The sequence below is a fragment of the Haliotis rubra genome, unplaced genomic scaffold (assembly GCF_003918875.1).
Source record: "Haliotis rubra isolate DU_JTF1 unplaced genomic scaffold, ASM391887v1 Scf1327, whole genome shotgun sequence".
NCBI classification, from domain to species: Eukaryota; Metazoa; Mollusca; class Gastropoda; order Lepetellida; family Haliotidae; genus Haliotis; species Haliotis rubra.
The window spans coordinates 37,909-63,314 of NW_025765256.1; the positions used below are offsets into that span (position 1 = coordinate 37,909).

General features: G+C 39.9%; 1 protein-coding gene and 1 long non-coding RNA gene across 4 annotated transcripts; one reads left to right on the forward strand and one right to left on the reverse strand.

Moving 5' to 3' along the window:
* Positions 1 to 25,406, forward strand: part of LOC124267634 (mucin-5AC-like) — a 155,047-nt gene that overhangs the window by 18,266 nt on the left and 111,375 nt on the right.
* LOC124267638 lies at positions 10,434 to 24,906 on the reverse strand. Of its 4 annotated transcripts, none has more exons than XR_006896082.1 (5): positions 24,867 to 24,906; positions 24,289 to 24,366; positions 20,594 to 20,689; positions 17,216 to 17,334; positions 10,434 to 10,657 (listed from the first exon to the last, which is right to left on the reverse strand). It is a non-coding gene; the product is annotated as an uncharacterized LOC124267638 (long non-coding RNA). The 4 variants fall into 4 exon arrangements; XR_006896081.1 differs by having other exon boundaries at positions 24,289 to 24,376; positions 24,867 to 24,904; XR_006896079.1 differs by lacking the exon at positions 24,867 to 24,906 and having other exon boundaries at positions 24,289 to 24,671.

Sequence of the window (25,406 nt, forward strand, 5' to 3'; positions counted from 1 at the left end):
CTCATTTTGGTAACTTTAAAAGGTGGACTGATGCACAGAAAATTGAAGTTTTCCCACTCTTTTTAAAGGACGCGGCGTATCTATGGTACAAAGATCTGATAGAATCGGCAGAGGAAGAAATAGTTCGTTTTGATGAGATTGAGAAATTGTTCAAGGACAAGTATGTACATCCTACTCACCGTTGGGCCCTTTTGGAAACTTTTGTCAGTCGAAAGCTATCCTCTACAGAATCTATAGATACTTATTTGGCGGACTTGACTGAGACGGCTAGCCTTTTGGGAACATCAGACACGGACTTAATGGACGCTTTTGTCCGGGGATTAGATGACAATACTAGGCGACATGTTTTAATGAAACAGCCAACTGTGCTTAATGAGGCAGTCTCATTTGCGAGATTGGCCAGGTAAGTCATTCCACAGGCTGCAGAAAGTACGAATATGAAGCTGGCAATAGAGACTTTGAGAGAGCAAATTGCTTCGCTCGCAGGGAAACTCGCTCAACCAACATTACCAGTCAGTACTTTTCAGTATCGCAAGAATCAGCGCTCTCAATTCCCTATAAGACAAACAGCTCGTCCGTGGCAGCAGCCACAACCTCAGTTTCAGCGACAGCTGTATCCGGACCAACACAACCTGCAGCGACGCCCACCCCAGTCTCCTCGGCCAAACTACACCCCAGGAAGGACCATGACACGAGCACGCCCGTGTTATCGCTGTGGAGGTGAGTATGACTTATGTCATTCCGATAGGTGTCCAGCTCGAAATTCAAAGTGTCACTATTGTCAGAAGGTAGGACATTTCCAACGTGTTTGTAATGCTCGAGGTCAGGCAGAGATATCACAACGTGGATAGCAATCAAATCCACGATCACACAAGCAATGTTCTCACTGTATGCATCAGACTTTTGGCCCCCCATATTTGCACTCGCAGGAGTCACCAATTCCTATCTTATCAGGTCATAACCAGCCTCAACCGCCTGTTTTACATGTCACTTCTAACAATGACAATAGGCACAGAATTCATGTCCTTTTAGGAGATCAGATAGTTTCTACAATAGTGGATTCGGGTGCTGCTATTAGCGTTGTAACTCTTGGACTGTTCAATGACTCAGGTCTGTGGAAAGAATTCCCTATTCAAAAATCCGATGTGTTATCCCTTCAGGGCATAGGCTCAACCATAGTGCCAGTGATAGGACAAGTTGAACTTCCTTTAACTATTGGTGATTTTCTGATGACACAACGTTTCCAGGTAGTTGCAGATTTAGCATCACCTATGTTTTTAGGAATTGATTTTTTGATACAGAAGAGTGCTATCTTGAATTTTCCCGTTTGGGCAAATAGCAGCGAGTCCCTTTATCAAGTATTGTTTACGGAACCTGCATACATTTCGGTTCGCAGGCTGGCGGATATTACCATCCCCCCTCAATCTGAAATTATTTTCCCCGTTTCCATGAGTTGTTCTCCATCCGACCAGATAGGTTTATGTGAACCAAATCCCATATTAGCAGAAACCCATCAAGTTTTAGGAGCTCATTGCATCGTCTCAGCAACTTCAGGGAAAAGTGTGTACCAAATCATTAACACTAATGATCATGCTGTAGACATTCCAAAAGGCCATGAAGTTGCTAATTTCACTTTTGTACAATCAAATGAAATTACGCCAATGCAGTCACAGCCCTCGTCTGATTCAGAACCACCCCTCTCTCTGTCAGAAGTAGACACGAGATTACGTGACTTGAATATTGATTTTTCTGCATCCCCTCTGTCACAGGAGCAACAAGCTAGGCTAGGACACCTGTTAGCTGAGTATTGTGATTGTTTCGCTGTTGATCTGTCAGAAATTGGACTAAACGATACAGTCCATCATGATATTGATACAGGAGATGCTCCCCCCGGTTCGGCAACGTTTTTACCGTACTAATCCTGCTATGCTATCGTCAAGTTCAGGAGTTAGTGGATTTAGGCATATGTGAACCTGATCATGATAGCCCGTGGGCCTCTCCAGTTGTAATGGTGCCCAAGAAAACTGCTAAGGGTTCGCCGCCATCATGGAGAATTGCCATTGACTTTAGAATTGTGAATTTATGCTCCCGTCCAGTAGTTTTCCCAATGCCAAGATTAGAAGATGTTCTTCATGTTTTAGGCACGGCACACGCAAAATATTACACAACTATTGATTTGGCTGCAGGATATTGACAAATAGCTTTAAATGAAGAAAGTAAGCCCAAAAGTGCATTTGTGACAGCTAGTGGTACTTATCACTTCAACCGTATGGCCTTTGGCTTAGCCTCTGCCCCAGCAACTTTTCAAAGACTGATCAATGATGTTTTCCGTACACTCAATTGGCGTAAAACGATGTGCTATTTGGACGATGTGTTGTGTTTTTCGCCAGACTTTGAGACTCATTTAGCTGATTTGGAAGAAGTATTTTTGTGCTTACGCAGGGCAAACCTGAAAGCAAAACCATCTAAGTGCCAGTTTGCTTAACAGTAAGTTTCTTATCTGCGGCACATTTTTTCCAACAAGGGTGTCCAAGTCGACCCTGAGAAAACTAGCGTGATAGCTTATTTTTCCCGACACCCACAAAGTCTAAAGAAGTTAAAAGCTTCCTAGGAATGGCAGGGTTTTACCGCCGCTTCATTCAAGATTTTTCAAAGATAGCAGCTCCCTTACATTCACTGTTGCAAAAAGATAAAAAAAAATTGTTTGGACGGATGAACAGGCATTTCAAACTCTCAGATCGGCCATACTCAAACCTCCAATCCTCGCATTTCCAGACTTTGACAAACCATTTCTCCTATATACAGATGCTAGTGATGAGGCTATAGGATATTTGCTTGGTCAAAAAGATGATAGTAACAGAGATGTAGTACTTGCTTACAGTGGTCGTGCTCTGTCTAAAGCAGAGGAAAACTATGGAATCACTGAAAAGGAATGTTTAGCAGTTGTGTCAGGTATCAAACATTTCAAAGTGTATTTGTCACATGCTTCGTTCACAGAGCTCTACAATATTTGAAGGACAATAAAGACCGCTCTGCTCGATTGAGCCGCTGGTCACTTTTGTTGAGTGATTTCACTTTCACAGTTCAGTACCGACCAGGTAAAAACTTGGGTAATGCTGATTTTTTGTCACGCTTACCGTACCCAGAATGCCCAGAAGGCATGGATGATCCACTCTCTGATGTACCCTATTTGTTTGCTACTGATGTGAATTGTACAGCCAATGAGATCACTCAATCGGACGACAACAGCCACATATCGATTGTGACTGCACCTGAGAAATCACCTGCGTTGTATGAGGATGACTCACTTTCTGACCCTCTTCGTGTAATTTCCAACCCTGTAGGAGATTGCTCCATAGCAGAGAAACAATATGCCGACCCTGAACTACAGCCCTTGATTGACTGTTTAAAGTTCCCAACATTTGCAACGGACGACAAAACCACACGATTACTCTTATTACAAAGCCAGGATTTCATTCGTGACAATGACATATTGTATCATCTGTTTGCACCACCAGGACCGGGGCACAGGAAAGACAGGCTTATTCGTCAGTTAGTGATACCCAAATCGTTAGTAAAAGAGGTGTTACAATCATATCATGACAGTTTATTGGCAGGGCATGTCGGTATTGATAGAACATTCAATGCTATTCGACAGAAATATTATTGGCATCATATGTTGTCTGATATAAAGCAGTATATTTTGTCATGTACTGCTTGTCAAATAAATAAACGTGATTTTCACAAGAGACCAGCCCCTTTGCAACCGTTACCTGTTCCAGGTAAATTGTTTGACCGTGTTCAAGCTGATTTCTTAGGACCACTGACAATCACCAAGGCAGGTCATCGGTATGTGTTTTTGTTAACTTGTGCATTTTCACGATGGAGTGTGGCAATTCCTATTTCTTCGTTAAACGCTTCAGAGGTAGCCAAGACATTTTACTCCAAGTATATATGTGTTTATGGAATTCCCAGAATGTTATTGACTGATAACGGTAGTTCATTTACCAGCAAACTTTTTAATGCGGTATGTTCTATATTGGGGATCAAAGCACTGAAAACGAGCAGTTATCACCAACAAACCAATGGAGCTTGTGAAAGACTCAATTCCTTTATGTGGCAGACATTGCGTATGTTTATCAATGAGAACCAAGACAATTGGGATGATCTCCTTCCTAGTGTTATGTTTGCATATAATACTAGCCCGGCAACACAAAGTACTGGATTTTCTCCCTATTTCCTCCTGTTTGGACAAGAATGTTCAGTACCAATTGATGTTGAATTACAATCGTTTCAACCTCTTCCCCACACAATAAAGCAACATCTTGATGTCATCATCCATCATATCGAGGTTACAAGACAGATGGCACGTGCCAACTTACAGCAGGCGCATGAGAAAGCGAAATGCTATTATGACAAAAACACTTCAAATCCTATTTTTCAACTCGGGGATAAAGTATGGCTCCATTCGACGGCACATACTGTAGGGAAATGTAAAAAGTTAGGCCAGGTTTTTCAAGGACCTTTCTACATTGCTGATGAATTGCCCCATTTTACCTACAAGTTACGTCGTTGTGATAATCACAAATTACTTAAAGTGCCTGTCCACGCAAACCGGCTTAAAAGATTTGTCGACCCCAAGGATAGATTAACTCTTCCCATTCCAGCTGGCGGGGACGACACACCAATTGTTATGTCTCAACATGATGCATCTGATTCGGACGCACAGGGGCCAACCCAGGCGTCCCAGCAGTTAAGCCCCACCCAAACACAACAGCCCACATTTGACTGGAAGATGACGTTTTCATAGTGAAACGAATTCTAGCGCATAAACTCGTCAATGGAGAGAAATACTACAAGATTCACTGGGAAAATTTCACTGTACAAGAAGCTACATGGGAACCCGAATCGAACATCCCTCAGGGTTTGATTCGAAATTACATGATTCAGAAGTCATTGAAGAAAAAGAAAAAGCGCAAACGTTACAAATGTGTGTCTATTTTTACACAGGATTCCCAGTTGTTTCTTTTAAATTAATATATTTCGTTTCCTTTTCATTTCAGGCACTGCATATATCATGTTGCAGATGGCCACTCTAATACTGATTTTTGCATGTGTTTTATTTCAGGATTATTACTATATGATGCTATACGCATGGTGCTAGCCCACGCTATAGATCCTTCTTTACGATGTTGCAGGATGCAATTGTCACCAGGTTACAAGGAAACAAATTGTGCATATATGTTGAACTGTGTATTGTTTCTTGTCAAATGTCTTGTTGAATATATTCAGAATACTTCAACTGCATACAGTCACGTGTTGGTTGATATTGAAAAATACATTCATATTCACGGGTTAGTGACCAAACGCTGCGAAGGTTTGGGTCACGTTGCGTACTACTACTTGAAGAATACATTCCCGGGTTACTGACCAAAATGTTTGGGTCAGGTTATACATATTCATACTACTTCTACGGGAAGGTTACAGGTCGCGCTGTCCAAAAGGGACGTTGTACATATTTTGCGGACCATTACAAAGCGTTTCGCTATGCGTGTATATAAGAGAAAAAACACACCATGAACTACGATCTAAGAGATCTGACAATACGCGATTCTTACAAATACAATGATGATCATTGAAATACAGTGAAAGGCGATGATGTTCGATGATATACTATGATGTGCAATGAACTACAAGTACATTACTCGAAAGGCAGTCAAGAGAATTCTGTGTTCAATGGTTATACCGTACCGATACATATATGTTCCGTGATGAGAAATCTTCTGATGAAACAGGTTGATGAGAATTTACTACTATTGTTGAATGTTGTTTATTCGCACGAATACTAGTGTGAAACTACCATTACCTGCATGTGACAATTGTTATCATATTTAATACAGTCAGTTTCAACTTACAGGAGAAGACGCCATATGAGCGCAGTTTTACAGTGATCGAAAATTTTCATAAGAATATTGATGATGTATATGATTTCATTTTAAGTTTCTATTTATGTTCATAATCACGTTCTTTGAATTTTAGAATCCAGGAGTCTCCTTCGACCAGTTTGGGTCTTGTTCACGCTGATGTTACGACAGAATTACGATTTCCATGGGGAGTTGTATTTATCCATACGTCACGTATCGACATTTCACAAAATAAATGGATCCATGTATTCCAGTATAAATTGCCAGATTTGTCTGAAATGGGCAATAGACCAGATTACCAACAGTTTTGTAAAACGCACGCGTTACATTGTTATTCTGTGAATGCTATAGATGGATACATAAAGAAAGCGGAACAAGAATTGCTCGTGTATTGGACGAATGTCAGTAAGGACATTAAAATATTAATTCCGCACATTAACACTTTTCAAAAGGATTCACGCACGAGACGGGCAATTCTTCCATTTATCGGATCCATTAGTCGTTCACTTTTTGGTACTGCCACAGTCGAAGATGTAGAACGGCTGGCGCAGTATGTCAAACAATTATCAATGCATGTAACTAATACTTCTCGTGTTGTACAAGTGCAAGTTCGTCAGATGTCGTCATTTATAGCTAAAACCAATGACCGTATTTCTCAGGTAGCTGAACAGGCACAAGATGTAGAAAAAAGTATTTTCATTTCTATGAAAATTTTGCTAGATCGTCTGACATTTTTGACGACTATTCGACAGGAAATTGATGAAATGTATCTTGGAATACAGCAATTAGTTAACCAGCGTTTGAGTCCATCTTTGCTCCCAGTTACGGAAGTAAAGAAGGCCCTAAATATGATTCAAAAACGTCTCAATGCTGAATATCAGTTGTTTCACGTTGCTCACAAGGATCCAGGCTATTATTATCGGGAACGCACTGTTCATTGTTCTAGAACTGGAGATTCAATTTAAATTTCGCTCATTGTTCCTATCCAGACTCATTTAACTCTCCTCGATGTATATCGAATTAATTCATTTGGCCTACCAATTAATCAATCAAGTTCACACGTGACTCAGGTTATGAACTTACCTGATTATTTGGCAGTTTCGGAAGCGAAAGATCAGTATATTGAATTTTCTACCAGGGATTTTCAAACATGTTTTGGTCAATACGAAAAACATTGCCCAATATTTCTTAGCCCCAAACCAAACACTGTTCTCACCTGCGCACTTGCTTTGTTTAATCAGGACGTACCAGGAATTAAATCCTTGTGTGATGTTAAATTAAATTAAACGGGCTTCGTTCGATGGCTCTCGAAATCGAACCAGGCCTTGTTTTGCTCAGTGGCATAAAAACTATTATATTAACTTGCAAGGGTCGCATTGAGAAGCGTCCAGCTTGTCAGATTTGTATATTTAAAATGCCTTGCCACTGTGCGTTGAAACTGGATGAATTCGACATAGACATGAGAATTCATCACTGTGAAAAAAAGTCAACAACTTCAAAATTGTATCCACCCAATCTTCTACTCTTTTCGGAATTTTTCAATTCATCCGCACTGAAACCTTTCGAAACTTTACGGCCTCTTTTAGAAGATTCTGCGTTCAAAATCCCACATTTATTAATCGATGATAAAGTTTTCGATGACATTCGGAAAAAGGACAAGAAATTTCAAGTTGATTTACGCCTTATTTCCAAGCGTATGAAAAAGGCACAAGTGATTTCGGATAATTTAATTGAAGATAATTGGATGGATTCCCTTCCATCGTCTACTTTGGATAGGTCCTTAACCAACCCCTATCATTTAACGGCTAGTTTTGCCGCAGGTTTGTCCTTATTTCTATTTATACTGGTTATGTATTTATGGTTAAAAGTTAGACGCCTATTTTTTGCTTTAACGTTACTTACAGCAGGTTCCCCGACTAATGGGTTTACAGATTGGAAAGCATACCACACAACCACCCCTCCGAACTATCCCCAGCCATCTTTTATGTCTTTGATTAAATCAACTATTTCAATGGATGTTTTCCTCATCATATCGACAGTATTTCTGGTGTTTATTTTACTTCTTCGCAGAATAAAAAAGTTCAATCGACCGGTTACGACCTTAGTTTTACATTTGACTAATGCTTTGGCTTGTCATGAGATTGTTCTGTCACAATTTTATCTCTGCCCCCGTGACCTCACATTGTCAGCTGCAAATGCTTTGACTAACTTTCGTATTCAACGAGTTTTCTTTACATATTACTTGCTGTTTGATAGCCCTAAACTGCACGTCCACACACCGACACAATCTATATATATTTCTGGTAAGATTGCTATCAGCTGCATAAAAGCGTGGCAATTAAAAAAAATTCTCCCCACTACTACAGGTGTTTTTATGGTTCTACAACATTGTGGAGTCGCTTTTCCATTACCGGTGAATTAAGCCTTCCCCAGACATAATGTATTATCCAGTTAACCAATTTATGCCTTTTGTTTCCCTCCATCTGCCGGAGCGGCCAGAAACTACTATTCATTTGACTTGGGCACATGTTGACTTAGTCACGTAATCACGATGATGATTTGTGTCCGTTGAACATTTGACATGAGTTTTATAATCACGAGGAACCCTGTTGTCGGTATATAAGACCATGATTACAATTCATTCGACCCCGCTCTTCACACATCTGACTTCGTTCATTTTGGTAAGACCCTTTTTCTCTCTTGTATTTCAACTTCTCTTGTGTCGGTTTTTATCAGCTACTTGGCTTATTCCCAAATTCTTCTTGGTCAAGTTTCCTGCTTCACTCGGCCAATTCTATCATTTAAACTTTACTGTCCCTTAATCTTTACAGTCATCTCAATCTGAAATAATGCAGGCTTTTAAGGATGTCTACCTCTTTGAGTGACTGGCATACAATGAGGTTCTGGTGCTTGGTGATGTCATTCGGGATTCGCTGCAGGTGAACTCAGCCCTTATAGCAGAGACACCCCGGACGCGGACCACTATTGCCTGTCCGCGTTATTTTTAATTCCTTCCTTTTTGGCGGGTAGTCCTTTACTTGGCAGGGTTACTGTCTTATAGTGTAGAGTTACCACTCATGGATGACGCCCTTTTGGAGCAGGTTACAATCCTTGCTGAATATTTCAAGGCACCTAACCTTGTTATGGTATGCGCCCAGACGACCTTATCATGCCCAAATCCATTTTGTAAAATGGCCACATGGATCATGCGGGCACATGAGGCTATGCCGATATACCAGACATCATTTGCTAATTTCATTGACTTTTTAGAAATGGAATATGGTCTGCCAGGGTGTCACATATTAAAACACGTATCGGGTGCGTTGGCGTTTCATGTCCCCCAAGTGGTCAGTGTGGTCGACAGAACAAGGGACCGATACGAGAGGTGGCTTAAACAGTCCCATTGTGTTCTCTGTAAAGTTCAAATTACCGAAGCAGCGACGGCATCGGTAAGGCCCCTTCCTTGTTGCTTTGCAACAATCCATGCTGACTGCGCGCTCCGATTCCGGGCTATGCCGTTATGGTCGTTAGCCGCACCTGACGTTTTTTGTGTTGCTTGTGGTACTCCCTATATTGGAGCCCGAGTCTCGTTACCGGCACATCCGACGGCTGATTCGCCGCAAGTTACTGCATGCCTTCAACGGCATTTACTGCTACGCCGTCCCGTTACTCTTCCTCGATGTTTGGGGACCAGTCCGCAACCCCTTGCAACGCGAGACGCACAACCCCCACCACCTCCGCCAACACCATCCTCTTCACACGCGTCTGTGCAACAACGCTCTCCCTCACAACCGCTGTCCCCTCAAGCCCAGCCACACATCTCTACGTCGCACCCATATTGTCCTGATGACTCCTCTTGGTCATCAGATTCTGAAAAGCTTGAACCGGACGTTATTGACTCGTTACTGTTGAATTGAATACCGTCCTTCTAGTCTATTGTCTAACGGTCTCTCTTTGTTCGTACTTCTTACCAATCGGATGTATTACCCGAATCTTCTTCTCGGGTGGCGGACACTCAGGGTTTCAATTCAAATGTTGTACTCTTTGATTATTGAGTAACTTGAGATAAGGTTTAGTCAGTATCTTAACCTGTACCTATATCTATGCTTGTTCATGTGTCCATGTATACACAAGGAGAACAAACAAAATTCTTGTTCTATAGTCGATTTGTATCCTTGTTTCAATGTATGTTCTCAGTCCATCACATAGTCATCTATGTTGTTCGTTCTTGTTGTTTTAAACTGCAAAGCATTTACTGAATGTTGTGAGTAACTTGCACCTATTTAACCTATTACAGGTATTACAGATGTCGTCCATAGTTAAAATAACATTTGATTCCTATTTATTGGTGCCATGTTACATAGGTATCAGAGAATATTCATGCAACATAATGGACTCAAATTGTTTTCGGCACGCAGTCGGCAGTCAAGAATGCTGTTATTGTATCCCCTTTCCCCACATACAAATTTTCATGAGTATCACAAATATTCTTCAATGTATGTGCAAATGTAGCATTTATCAACTGAGACAATAAACCATTTCAGAAAAATGAATGACGTGAGAAAATGCCATATCTGAAGCCAAATGAGAAACTGACACAACCTCATACTTAGCATTTGCATACCAAATTATGATTCATCTTGAGTTTATTAGTCCCATATACTATACCCATCAGCTAATACCTTTCTTGGTGTCATCACATCTACTCTTCTTTGGAGTCTGTTCTCCCCTTCCTGAAAAGTAAAATTATTTATCACCAAGTGCAAACATGTTCCTTTAGCATAAAGGAATGCTTACCATTATAATATTTCTTAAAAGTGTCTCAAATTGTAATAACCTTTTTGTTATGGGTTTCTCCTTCTGTTGCATCTGGCAATGAGTCAGTTGGGACAATACATGTGAAAAAATATGATATTTTACCTACTTTGGTACAAATCCAAAGTAGGTAATGTTTTCATTTCAGCAATGTTTTCATTTCAGGGTACATATAAGAGTGAGTAGGTGAGTTAAGTTTTACGCCATACTCAGCACTATTCCAGCTATATGGCAGCAGTCTCTGAATAATCGAGTTTGTACAAGACAAACCAGTGATCAACAGCATGAGCATCGATCTACCCAATTGGGATAAGATGACGTGTCAACCAAGTCAGTAAACCTGACCACCTGATCCTGTTAGTCGCCTCTTACGACAAGCATGGGTTACTGAAGATCAATTGTAACCCTATCTTCATGGGTTCATATAAGAGTGGATCATTGTAAATGGTTAAAAACGTACTGTTTCTTTGTTGGCTCTAGAAATTGCTAAATATCAACAAATGCTTCATCACACACTCTAAACGAATTACCTCTTGCATTTAGGCACTATATACAATCCATACCTGTGCTGACCATGAACTTGTTTAAACAGTGATGATTTTATTTACCACTAAGTCACCATCAACCAATGTTCTTCCAGTGACATAAAAATCAGTCGAGTGAAATTTTTTGTTATTAGAAATTTACCTATGACCCTGTCATAATTTTGTGGTTTTTTTTAGGTGTGTGTGTGTTGTTGTTGTTGTTTTTGTGTGTGTTACATTCCTATTTGAAATCGATGGCAATAACACGTTCTCTAAATAAAACAACTATTTGACACAATCCAGCTTGATCATATAACCTTAGGAACATTGATAAGAAAGGTTACTTTCATAAAAACATTAGCCCTCTCAAAAGTAGCACATATTTTAAGCTCATTGGCTAATCCTCCAGATGGCTTCCGCAAGTTTCTTGAAAAGATATTTTTCAAATTCATTTGGAATGGTAATAATGATATAATAAAAAGAATCACAATGAAAAGATTAAAGGCTGAAGGGGGGACTGGGTATGGTTGATATAAAAAACATTTATTGAAGCTCTAAATTTATCCACTCTTAGACAATAATTACTGTAAAAAATCATCCGACAATAATCCTTTCAATATACCTTAAAATGATATCTTCAAGTATGGAGCAAATATTCACAAATTGTACCACGTCTGAGTGTCGGTTCCTTTGATCTTACCCGTGGTGTATGTGCTGGAAGACAACAGTTTTGTGTTGAAGGCAGATTTCGTCTGCCATTGGCTCCTAAAAGCCACGCCCCACGGCAAGAGGACTGAACTCAACATTGTTCAACATTGTACACAATTTATGTCAGTCAAGGTTTGCAACAAGGAAATGTAACTTCTACAGTTTTAATGGTTTCAAATGAATTTACAAGCTGAAATTGACCAACTCTTTTATTTATGAGAACCAAATGCTGCAATAAAATGAAAAAGAATGAAACGTATACATGTACTTTATATGTACTTTGAAATTTACACAATAATGAAAGTTATAGTTCCAAAAATGTTTTCAGATTTAGATTAATTATTGTAGAAAACACAGTTATTATAAATAGCACTCATTTTGGCAACTAGACTGAGAATGAAACGGTCGTTAAAACTTTAAAATTTTCCCGCTTCCCATACATAATAGGCGTGGTACAAGTCAGTTAGCTTATCCTATCTCACGGTATGCATAATCCCACGGTTGGTAGGCGGGTTGCAGATTACCCGGTTACTACTACCACCGGGAAAACGCATAACTCAAGGAGGCCAGGAGAAAGCGCCAACTCCCGATATGCAAACTCCAAACTTGAGATGGTTTTTTTTTTGTTTTTTTATGTGGTTTTTTTTCAGGTAACCCCTTGGCTTATACAGCACAAAAACTCTAAGGAGTGGGCGCTCCCGAGTTAATGTGGTCCCTGCTTCGAAACTATCCCCCACAGACACACGCTGGAAGGCGGTGAAAGAAGGAATAGCCTGGTTGATCAACTAGTTTAACGTTCAGTACCAATCTCCCTAACCTACCAAAGGTGAGAAAGGACTTAGGAGCAGAACGCTTTGAAAACCATACAGGTAATCGGGATCAACACTTCACTGACGTGATTGCTCAAAGAGTAGAGGTCAGTAAGCGGAATGTCGACCTTCTCTACATGTAGCACAGGACTTGCCTCATAGTCTTCTGAGCCGACGTCAAGAGGCCTAGGAGTTCCTGCCATTGACGGAGCGTCCTGGCTTGCGCTAGAGCTAGGGAGACCAACCGCTGTATCTGCAGAAACGATCCCTCGGGACAAACATTCTGTTGACCTGTGTGTCGAAAACAGCTCCGATGAATTGAAGTCGGTACGATGGGACTAGTTCCGATTTCTGCAGATTGATTAACCATCCTAATTGGCAAAGAAGCTGTATCGCAAACTGCATGTGACGAACCAGAAGGGCATGATCGTTCTGTGCCTGAATGCAGTCGTCGATGTAGGCTTCGAACACTGTCCTCTTGCGATGAAGAAAACTGGTGATAGGCTTCGTTACCCGTGTAAACAGCCACCGAAGAAATTCCAAACCGGAGAACACGCTATTGATAGTGGATGTCCTCGAAGATGAACCGAAGGAATTTGCGACGCGCCAGGAATATCGGGATGTGGAGGTAGGAATCCTGAAGATTCAAACCGACCATGTAGTCTCCCGGCTTGATAATTGTCTTGAGGAGTGCCACCGATATCATGAGAAAATGAGGCGGGGGCTGAAGAAATTTCTCGTTGAAAGTCTTCATGTTGAAGATTAATCTCAGTTTGTCCGAATCCTTCTTGGGCACCAGAAAGATTGGAGAATAGAACCCTGGATTGGTCGGGGCCGGACCCAGGGATTCGATCGCAAGTTTCTTGAGTAAAGTGTTTATCGTTGATCGCAGAACAGCCGATTGTTGTTTGGGATACGTTCTGCGATCCGGAAGTATTGTGAGCGGAGGTTTCCCGATGACTGGTAACTGGAATCCCTTGGTTAACATGGACAGGACGTAAGGGTCTCCCAAAATTGTCCAATTGGGAGCAAGTCGGCCTCCTACTGGGGAAATCTGAATGGGTACGACTGGAGGTGGAAGTTCCCAGTCGCCTTTCAATGTCAACAAGTCATTGCCTATCACGTCTCTGTGAGGTGGGCTGGTCGATAGTGGAAGTTGATCGTGGAGCAGTGGCAGTTCTTCGTTGGCGATTTCGATCGCGTCCTCTTCCGTGAGGAACCCCTCCCACAAAAAGAAGCCGTAGAACCTGAGCGAAGGTCCGGATTAGTAGGGACATAGTGAGCTGGTCGTCGCTGTCTCATTGATTGCTCCACTTGTAGTCGCTGGAACCTCAACAATTCGACCGAGACTTGTAGATGGGCATCCTTCCCTACTCTTTTGGCTACTTCCCTAATCGCCTCGTTGAACAGAGAATTGCCCGACCAGGGTGGGCGAAATTGGTCCGTTCTGAATCTGTCTTCCCAGGATGATAATTGTGACGGTCCTCTACGCCTCATAGCTGACATAGAAGAAGAAATGAGCCAAGAGATCTAGGATGGTTTGGAATTGTTCTTGCAACTCGGATGTATGCTTGCTGATGGGCTGTAGTTGTCAACATTAAGTTCAATGGAGCCATAATCTTCCTTATGGATGCATCTAAATGTATCAGTTCACGGTCTTCGACCAGAAAGGGCGAATAATCTCTCTGTTTCGTACCCAACAGCGTGATATCATCATCTACTGGAGGAGCGGCAATCATAAATGACAATCCATGTACATGAACCGATGCCAAGTTGAAGCGAGGAGCAGCAAAACAATCTTTAATCTTCCTCAAACTAGCAAAAAGGCTCATCCAGGGACGCAGTCAGCTGAGTAATGCACGGTCGGGGAGGGAACATGATAGAACCAAAGTCTCCAGTCTTCATATCAAAACTGGATAAAATGTCATCTTTCGAAGTACTATGCTGTAACATGAGGTCATCAGCAATCCAGATAAGTAGCTGAGGTGAGTCAACAGCATCCACACTCACATACGCAGGAGACATACTTCCTGAAGACATAGACGGCGCTGTTGAACGTAGAATCTCTTGCACAGGCACCGCTGGCGTAGTCGAAATCCCTGATGACTGAGTAACACGAGATGACACTGGCTCCTGATGCTACCGCCAACACAAAGGCATCAAAGTCCATAGGTTGAGACTTTGCCCCCTCAGACACTGGATTCCAGGAAACCGGCAAAACAGATCTCGCCGTCGAAACTGTAGCAGAAGGAACTGATGAAATCGTAGCAGCCCCAGAGGGAAGATGAGGTATGTCACCCAGCGAGGATGAACATACAGCTGATTGAGTCACGTCAACATGAGATGATGGCACTTGTGTGGACAACGCTGAAACCTGAGGAAGTGTTGAACCATGAACCACTCCAGCAGCTTGAGACCGTACCGCACCAGGAACACCATAAGTAAGCTTTGAGCCTAGTGGCCAATGAGTGAAACTCACAATAGGAATCCCTGGAGTGAGCGTTGATCCAATAACACTATGAGTAAGCGCCGAACCAGGACGGCCGTGAGCGAGCGCTGAATTAAAAGCAGCATGATGAAGCGTCGAACTAGTAGGAAGCGTCAAACCGGAAACGCCGGGAGCAAACGCCGAACCAGGAGGAAGCGTCAAATCCTGAACACCGGGAGCAAGCATAGAACCGGGTGGAAGCGCCGAACCAGGATGAAGCGCCGGACCAGGAGTGAGTGCCGCACCAGGAGTCCTAGGAAGGGGTGCCAAACTGTGCATACCATGAGCAAGCGCCGAGCCAAGACCAACATTAGTGAGTGCCAAACCGGGAATCCTGGGAGGAAGCGCCGAACTGGGATCACCATAAGGAAGCGTCGAACCAGATGCAAGCGTCAAACCAGGACCATTGGGAGGAAATGCAAAACCATGAAGCGCCAAACCCGGAGTAAACACCGAACCAGGAATACCAGGGTTAAGCACCGAACCAGTTGGAAGCGCCGAACTGGGAAAACAAGGGTTAAGCGCCAAACCAGGAGGAAGCGCCGAACTGGTAGTAAGCGCCGAATCCATCCAAAGCGCCGTGAGATAGGATAAGTTTAAAAATATATATTAAAGCTCTCAAAGGGTTCAAGATTACTTAATGACAAGTGTATTTCTAAAAATGACAAACTTGAGATTTGTACTAAATGGGAAATGATATTCAATGATTGTGAATTTGTTTGGCACAAAATTTTCAGCTTCTATTGACATGTATTGAAAGATGTTAAACTTCTTTATTTTCAATACACATTTCTGCAAATAGTTATTTATACTAAAATATTATTATTCAAAATGAACCTGACTGACAATGATTTGTCTACCGTTAGTTTGCAATGATGTTTCTGAGAGCATTTGTTGTGCTTATTAGGACTGTTGTGAAACCATAAAATTCTGGAATGATCTCGAAATCAATTAATAACTATTTACCATGAAAAATAAACATTACAAAATATTTGATTTGGTTTGGTACATTACATAATGATGTATTACTAAATCACATCATTATCTCTGCCAAAAAAACATATCAATTTATGTAAATTTAAAAAATCAATTCCAAAATTCATTAAATATAAAATGGCATCAAAAGAGATATTTTCTGTTCAAAACTTTATTTTCAAGGGAAACAATGAAATTGATAAATTCAGTCTTAAGTCTTAAATGGAATTCACTCATGCCAATATTCAGCAACAAATTATAATTACATCTTTACACCTTTTCTGTGTTTGTTGTTACTGTATACCTTTGACTATGGGAACAAATAAAAAAAATACATAAAAAAAACATGGGAATGTTAAGATACAATATTAATACACTTTGTCAAACTGATTTTAAATCATAGCTTTTGTGCACAGAGTAACAAGAGGGCACAGAAATCTACATCCTTTTCCCTTTCAATGGTGCATAAAATCACTAGAAGTGTAAATATAAGAGAACATACCATTAATCCTAAAGCATATGAGCACAAGTTACATAATAATGACTATACCGAAATCTTTCACTCACTCCCTACTCTTAAAGCTTTCAATACCTTGTAATGCCATGAATTAGAAATGGTACCCTGGTACTTTTCAGTGACTGAGTTTTGCATTTGACAGCAAAGGCTGAATTCATAAATTCATAATAATAATAATGTAGCATTCATCAGTCCTTTAATGTTTGTATGATGCTGTACCTTTCTTATTAATTGACTCTGCATTATAATTAACATCCAAGACTACTCCAGCTGTACCATAAACTAGTTTACCAAGACTGACTACCTCTTGGTCACCTGACTAACATAGGGATTTTTTCCTGGGGATCTATTTTCACCTATATAGATACAGCACTGTTGTATGACATGGGATAACAGATGTGCCCACTTGCCTAATTAAATGCTAAATGTAAAAATTCAACAGTGCCCCTGCATACAGTTCAGATTGCTCCTCTTCACAGCAAGAATAGGCATCAACTGAATTCCAAGCTTTTCCTCAACAAACTGTTGATCTGGACTGGGGGGCAACCCAACATGGGATGGTATGGTGAACAACCTGTAAACATATGAAGTTATTTATACACACAAACATTTGTTTTTAATGCCATAATATAAATAATAACTGCATCCATGTGTTGATGTTTTCTGCGTAACCATGAAGGGATGCACAAAATAGACACAGATGTTGAGATTTAACTTAAAAATGCCTTATTTGACAATTGAGGTTAAAATGTAACATCAAAGCAGAAAAGTCTAACTACAGTATATAACATTGCCAAAGAGGAGCATACCTGTTAAGGTGTCATGACAGAAAGATGTGAACTGTCAAATACATTGATTCACTCAATGGAAAAATAACAAATACATCTTCAGCCATGCATGTGCAAATGAAACTAGCAAAATATCTCTATAATCCTAACAAAAGTGGGGTCAATTGTCTGATTGTGACTATGGCATACAGTGTTCATGAATTACTACCAGTTTGTGAGGGTACCAACGGTTCACAAAAAAGCTGAGCCTATATTGCCTGACTAGTGAGTGGGGAACCTGCAAGTCCAATACATCTGTTCTGTGTTTGTGACTCTGCCCTAACGTTGATATGTTCCAACTTACACTAACAATAATTTCCTTCATATCAAGCATCAGGAAGATGCCTTTACATCTGTGACCTTAACCATGGACATGACCTTTATAGATTACATATCATATTTCAGATCCCATATATATTATTTGTTATTTATCTCCTACTTAGGGCTCTCACGAGTCCAAAATTTGGGACTCGAGTACTCGAGGTGTCAGACCCGACTCGGACCCGAGTACCCGACAATTTGGATGCTTATCTGAAACCAACATTCAAGCATCCAATCTACGAATAATGCAACATGTATATGTAAATCCAAACGTTCCTGAATAAAGCAATTGATATTCAATGTCAATGGAAGTATCTATTACCTTTTTATGATTGCAAACAGAATGTGAAGGCAACGTAAGTGTCACTGTGACCCAGTTCTACGCGATCAATTATGTGATTAATATTCATGAGCTGGGCCGATGATACCTTATTACGCCTGTAAATGATGTAATATGATTGGATGTGTCCGGGAAAAGAAACCAATCAATCTACTTCTCTTTTCGTTTGGTTTTAAGTTTGACTGCGCTTTCAAGATTATCTCATATTAATATGTCGTTGCAGTTATGACATATTAGCAACTTTTAAACATTCACCTGGACGATAAGTCACATAATCAATTAACCTTAATCACGGTTAAAATGCGGCAAAACACGTTTCAAAGCTGGAAGATACATAGATAAGCATTCATTGATTGGTGCTTCATTAGATACTAGTATCTTGTAAAGATGGATCGACTATGGAACTTAAAGAATATGTAAAACAGGATTGATGTTTATTTGAGACTTCTTATAGTGAAAACGGTTTGGTTTCAAACTAAAGACTAACAATTTATTGAGTAACACTACGCTGTATTTCTTCTTCCGAAACTCTGCTGAACGGAGATCACGTCAATGGTACTCATTGTGATTACAATTTTCACTATTAAGGATATAGGTCTCCAAGTGTGAATGTTATTTTGAATGCGTATGTATGTGTTGATTGTTGAATGTGTAACACTGAAACACGCTGGATAAGAACGACTGAATATATAGAAAACAAGTTGTTCAAACATAGCTATAGTGGGCAGGGACAGTGATAAAGCCGTGAGTGGCTACGCTTGTCCACGCGTCCGTAGTTAGGGCAACGGCAGGTACTGTTTTGGGTGCTGATATTTTCTTCTCCTTGCAAACTTCATACGACTTTATGAGGTAGTTGTGAATTGTCGCAGTACATGGGACCTGGTAATTTGGGTTCAATGGTTCACAGAAAGCCCTGAAACCCTCCACTTTAACAAGACTTAATGGTCGCATATCCTTAACGCGCATAAGCATTGCTTTTTGCGTAATACCTTCATACCATTTCCTGTCAACAGGCTTGCGACTTTTGCCATCAAACTTACCAAACTGCCCCAGCGTTGCTTGTTTAGCTGGTTTTCTGTCTACAGTGCTTATTGTGGGTGCTTACAGGACTAATGCTTGCGTAACTAAGGGAAACGCCACAAAGACGGCATTTCGTATTTTGGCCACTAAATCAAGATAAAAATGCGTCCAGACATTGGATTTTTTCTCACGATCATCCATCTTGATTGCATGAGATGTTTAGAGATATCTCCGCTGCGAGTCCTCGAGTCCATTCAATTGGACTCGAGTCCTGCTTTACCCGACTCGGCCCCGAGTACTCGTGAGAGCCCTACTCCTACTCTTCCCTGATATTAGGGATGGTGAGTTAAGACTTATGACAATTATTGTTCCCATTTCAATGCATAATTAGTAGTGTTGGGAATTGGTTTAAATTGATCATTTGTCCATTACAACCGATCAATAATCGAAAATAATTGGTTAGGATCATTTATCAAATGTTCCTGTTACCTTTGTTAATGCACAAAATAATTTACAAAAAAAACCCATGTAGTTCTTTGGGTTTGGGGGTAAATTGCACAAAATGCATTTTCATACTTGACATATTTAAAGGATGGCTAGTATGTGAGGAACATAAATTTCCAGGAGTCTTTAAGATAAATTCAATCATGACTTGGAACAAGCTTGTAGTGCTTATGAAATGTAAATATAATGACTCATACAAACCAACCTTGTTAAAAAATATTGTTAATGCAAACAAGTGTTCCAAAACTGCTTGTGTTCGATTTTGAGAAAACATTTTCGATTGCTTGGTCATTCAGTCACTGCGACCAATCTTCGATTATTTCAATTAATCAGACCACCACTAATAATTGGTTGACTGCTCACTTAAACTCAGAGCCTTGGTCACATTGTGGTATTCTTGGATTTCCCAATCCATACTCAAGGTAGATCCTATGTAGTTGATCCACAAAGTCAATGGTATGTTGCCCCACTGGTGTTTTCTATATCAGGTTTCAAATTTGCTTCATTAGGAAATTTAGGATAACAATTGCCTGTCACCTTGCTTATCAATAAACTCCTGTACGGATCCCTAAGAATTTTTCAGCATAATACCGGTTTATCAATGTTCTTATATTTTCGGAATTTCGGATCCTGAACCCAACAAACGCTGTGTAAATTTGTGGATATGACATTATGAAGTCCAGACTGAGGAATCACTATTTTCCTGTCCCCATCAATAATTTCCAGTCTGTATTTTCAATGGGCAGGGTTGTGGATTTCTTTCAAAGGTAAATCAAACTTGTTCATATTCTTACAAAAATGATAAAACTTGACAATCCTACTTTTCTGGGGAATGTCACCTCCTTCAAGTTTTAATCTAAGGCAGTCGTGATGTCATTTGAAATAACACCAATGCTTCTATTTCTTGAAGGTTGTGCCTGAAATGCATCAAAATCCATCATTAGGTTCAATTGTACCTCATATGCTTGTTTCTATTTTATCTCACATTATGTGATTAATGTTAATAATGTTATATAATTTATTGAGTCATCTTACAAAAGTTATTAACAAATGTATACAATACAAAAAGTACACACAAGGACCCTCTTTATTCTATCTGGAGTGTTATTCCACAAAAAAATGAAAAGAATAAGACAAACCAAACTGAGGTGAAACATATTTTAATGTGGTTGCCTCATCAGCATTAAGATTACTCTTTAGAGTTTATTTGGGTAAACATACTGACAGTATGGTACAATGAACATATCACTGCACAATAGATTATAACGTAATAAACACATATGAAACACATAAACAGTCACTGAACACTATATTAATGCACACCATTATTAACATACCATATCAAGATGTAATCACACCCAAATAGTTCAGCTGCTGCCTATTCTTAATATGTGGCTGATTATGAATTAGGGCAAATGAGACACTAACATGACTAACAATTATCTTCAAACTAAGAAACAAAGGCCAGGTTCTGTACGTACTGTTAGATGGATTACTTGTTGAAGTGGTAGTACATCTCAGTGATGTATTAATGGTAATCATAATAATTATTAAGCCTTTTAAAATGGAAAAGAAACATATATTATCCAAGTCCTTCAAATCTATTAAATCCTTTCTTCAATATACATAATAATTGTCAAAACATATCACATTTATACAAGTTGTACACATGAAACCATGTTATATGCAAGATTACACTTTCTCAGTAAAATACACATTCTACACATGTTTGGGGTTTAGTCCCATCCAGGATTTGAACCGACTCTCTCCACCAAATCGCCAACATACAAAGTCAGTGATCTAGCCAACTCAGCTGTGAACATAATTATATTGTCAGACTTTCACCACACCTAGTCAAATACATCCAAAATGGCCTTTGGTCCAAAATGTGTTTTACATGCTCTAACATTGAACAGGGTAAATGACATGGCAACTAAATAATATTTCACATGTGGTAGTCTCCAAAGCAGCTTGCAAAAGAAAATTATTTAGGTGGTAAACAGCTGGTGCTTCCTTTTCATATATTTTGCTGTAATCTTCAGGTTATTATAAATATGAAATATGAAATGCATACTTACATGCACTTACATGTTGCATGAAATATCACTAAACTACTTAAGTCAATAATGCCTTGTCTTACTATGTGATGTTTATATGTGTACTTATGACCCTTCTGCAGCTGCCCTTAAACATACAGAAAGGTCTTAATGTTGAAAAAAATGGAGACATCTGCACTAGGCAAATCTGTGATTTATGTACTGTATGTGTACATGTGAGTGAGAGAGTGAATTTAGTTTTATGCTGCAATTAGCAATATTCCAGCAATATCACGGCAGGGGACACCAGAAATGGGCTTCATCCATGTGGGGAATCGAACCTGGGAAGCGAACACTTTAACCAGTGGGCTACCCCATGCCCTGTATATGTGTACATATCACTTAAAAAATATGTCACTTAAATTTTTTTTAAAAGAATTGGATGAAGCTTCAATACTTTACCCTGTCCAACATGTCTATATGGCACAAGATACAGAGAGATTTGTTACACTGAAAGACCTGTAAGAGATAAATTATGTCTATTTCATTAATGTTTTGCAAAATGTATTTCTGCATTAATATAGAATGTTTTATAATCATACAGATACCATGGGAGTTTATTCATTCGTCACAAAAAAAGAGTGTCATGGGATAATTTCACGCAACATAATATTTCGAATGACAGAAAATCTTTAAACCTCAAAACTAGTAACAATGCAACTTCCTGTTCATTAATCGTCAGTTGTTTTCCTTCCTCTGCTGACATCATCAAATCATAGCAGAGTCTGCTACATTAATAGAATATGGTTTTGATACTCATGACCTGATGTGATTGAGATAGTTTAAAACTGTTTCAACACACTCTCATGCATTGTTTTTATTGTAAACAAACAACTGTCCAGGTTTGATAAACCATTTATCAGAGGGCTAACACCAGTGTCTGATCTTTAATTTATCCCCAAAGTCATTTGTGTAAGCATCTTTGATGTAGGCTGGTGATCTAAGTGGAGAGGAATCAGAAACATTGTTCAAAGTTAGAAAGCACAGAATTCAGGCCAGAAATTGGCCAGGGTCACATTAAACAGCTTTAAAGTCCTGACATATGTAAGGCTGAAAAATGAATTTTGCCAGAAAGTATAAAGTAAGGGGTTGGAATATGCCTAGCAATGTGAAACACTGACCAAAGAACCCTACTGGCTGTTAAAGCCAAGAAATTGAAATTGAAACAGATGAAAGCTCTTTGAGACCACAGCATGAAACGAAATTACACATGAGTCTATCAATTCATCAAGCTAAGGCTTCGAAATACTTCCATGAAATAAAAAAAAATCACTGTTTGTTGTTTTTGAGAATGCTAGACTTGCCAATTTCATATATGAAAAACAAAATGAAAAAAATCCAGATAACTTATGAAGTTTATTATTTACGCTGCCCAAAAGTGATTATTATTCATCAGAAATATCTAATGGATGAGGTTGAGAGAGTTATGGAATTTGAGATACAGCCTTCACTGGACTGGGGCATTTAAACATACTGTATGTACCTACATGTTCAAGTACCAGAACTTGTTCAAGGTGGTAGAGGATATCAAGGTGAAAGGAGGGTGCACACACTGCCAACATCAGACCGACTTGTTGAAACACAACATTGGATGTGAAGGCTTCTGATTCTGCTGTATGTGCAAAGATACACCTCCCCACTCACCATCAGTCATTCTCCAAGCTGAAAATAGTGTCAAGATCATATTAAATGTTCAATCATAAAGACCATAACAGCCATGAGACAGTTTTTGAGAAACTAAATAATTGTTTGAAAGTCATGAGAGAAAAAAGTTTATTCATATGCAAAAAGGGTGTAACAGAAAGAATGGATCATATGCAACACTGTTTACTTAAAATAAGAGGGTTTTGTGACATATTGTGCCATCAGCAGTGAACACATTTCATACTCGCAATACTCATATCATATGACTTTACACACAGACACCCAAATTGTGTCAGTGGTGACTTTATCCTAATGTTTTGTCAATTCATCGGTTTCAACAAATTTAGAAGCCAGGTAACTATTACCATGTGGGCTCTTGTCACTGTTAGACCACAAATCGAGGCTACATTCAAATCAAGGCCACTAAAACAATCCATTCAACTCAAGCAGCCCTAGCTTCACTCCCTTAAATTATTCTCTATAACAATGCCAACTTGTATCCATGGTGAAACATAAATAGGAAAGCATATACATGTAATGTATGAATTACTAAAATGTGCACTCACCTTTACATGCTGCACAAAATCAAATGTTTTCCCAATAACTTCCAAAGCAACATTAAAAACAACCAGGCTGTTAACAGCCAATACATGTAGTACATATAGCCTCAGACCACTTTACTATCTACAGTGACATGCCATGGCCAGAGCACCATAATTAATATCTGTCCTAGGCTGTCCTGTGGCATGCTGACCAACCTACTACTTCTCACTTACCCAGCAAAATATCGGTCTGGATCGAGCATTTCAATTTTGCTGTATCCACTGTCAACAACGGTCACCGGAATTTTCGAGCTGAAATACACTAAACAGCCTTGAACTTGGGGTCAAATCATGAAAGGCTGGAGTCAATAGCATGTGCAGATTGAGGACAAAAAACAAATGGCAATAAAGTAAAATGTCTGATCTTTCATTTAAGCTGTCACAAGTCACCCTGAATAAATTAGCACAGACAAATCAGTGCATTTAAACAAGGCACTACATTCTCCTATTTTCCTTCCGGGTCATGGTAAAACTTAGAGGAGTAATACAGGAGGGTGAAAAGCGCCGACCCCAGTTTCGCACCAAAATGTAACCTACTTGAAAATATCTCTGCACACATTCTGCAGAAGTAAAAAGAAGCAACTACACATTGAAAAAAATATGCTTAGTTTTAATTACTGGATGAATGCACATTTTAACAACATAAAATCATCCAATCACTGCTGTCATTTGATTCAGTAAGCACTGAAGGCTCTCTACGATACTTTAAAATAAAAAGGCATAGCAAAACTAACATGCATCTCATTTCCTACCAGTCCCCTGGGGTGCTTGGGGCTGGATGAAGCTCTCCTGGGCAGCTGGCAGAACCTCTGTGGTGCACACTGACTGCCCGCCTTGACGCACCGAGGAAGCGGCCCAGCTTGGCTGAAATGGGAGAGAGAGTGAATGAAATTTTCAGTCTAGAGGGGGTTGTACATGGTCAAAGGGATCAGGTGGGGCCTCTGCACCAGCCAAAAGCCCCCAAGAGGGTCCAGGGAGGGGCCAAGACATCTTTGAGCATTTAAGGTTTTCTGTGCACTTAATGACTGCTATAGGAAACCTTAAGTGCACAGAAAACCTTAAATGCACAATGGACCTTTTTAAAAAAGGCACAGCAAAAACAACATGCATTTCATTTCCAACCAGTTCCCTGGGGTGCTTGGGGCTGGATGAAGCTCTCCTGGGCAGCTGGCAGAACCTCTGTGGTGCACACTGACTGTCCGCCTTGACGCGCCGAGGAAGCGGCCCAGCTTGGCTGAAATGGGAGAGAGAGTGAATGAAATTTTCAGTCTAGAGGGGGTTGTACATGGTCA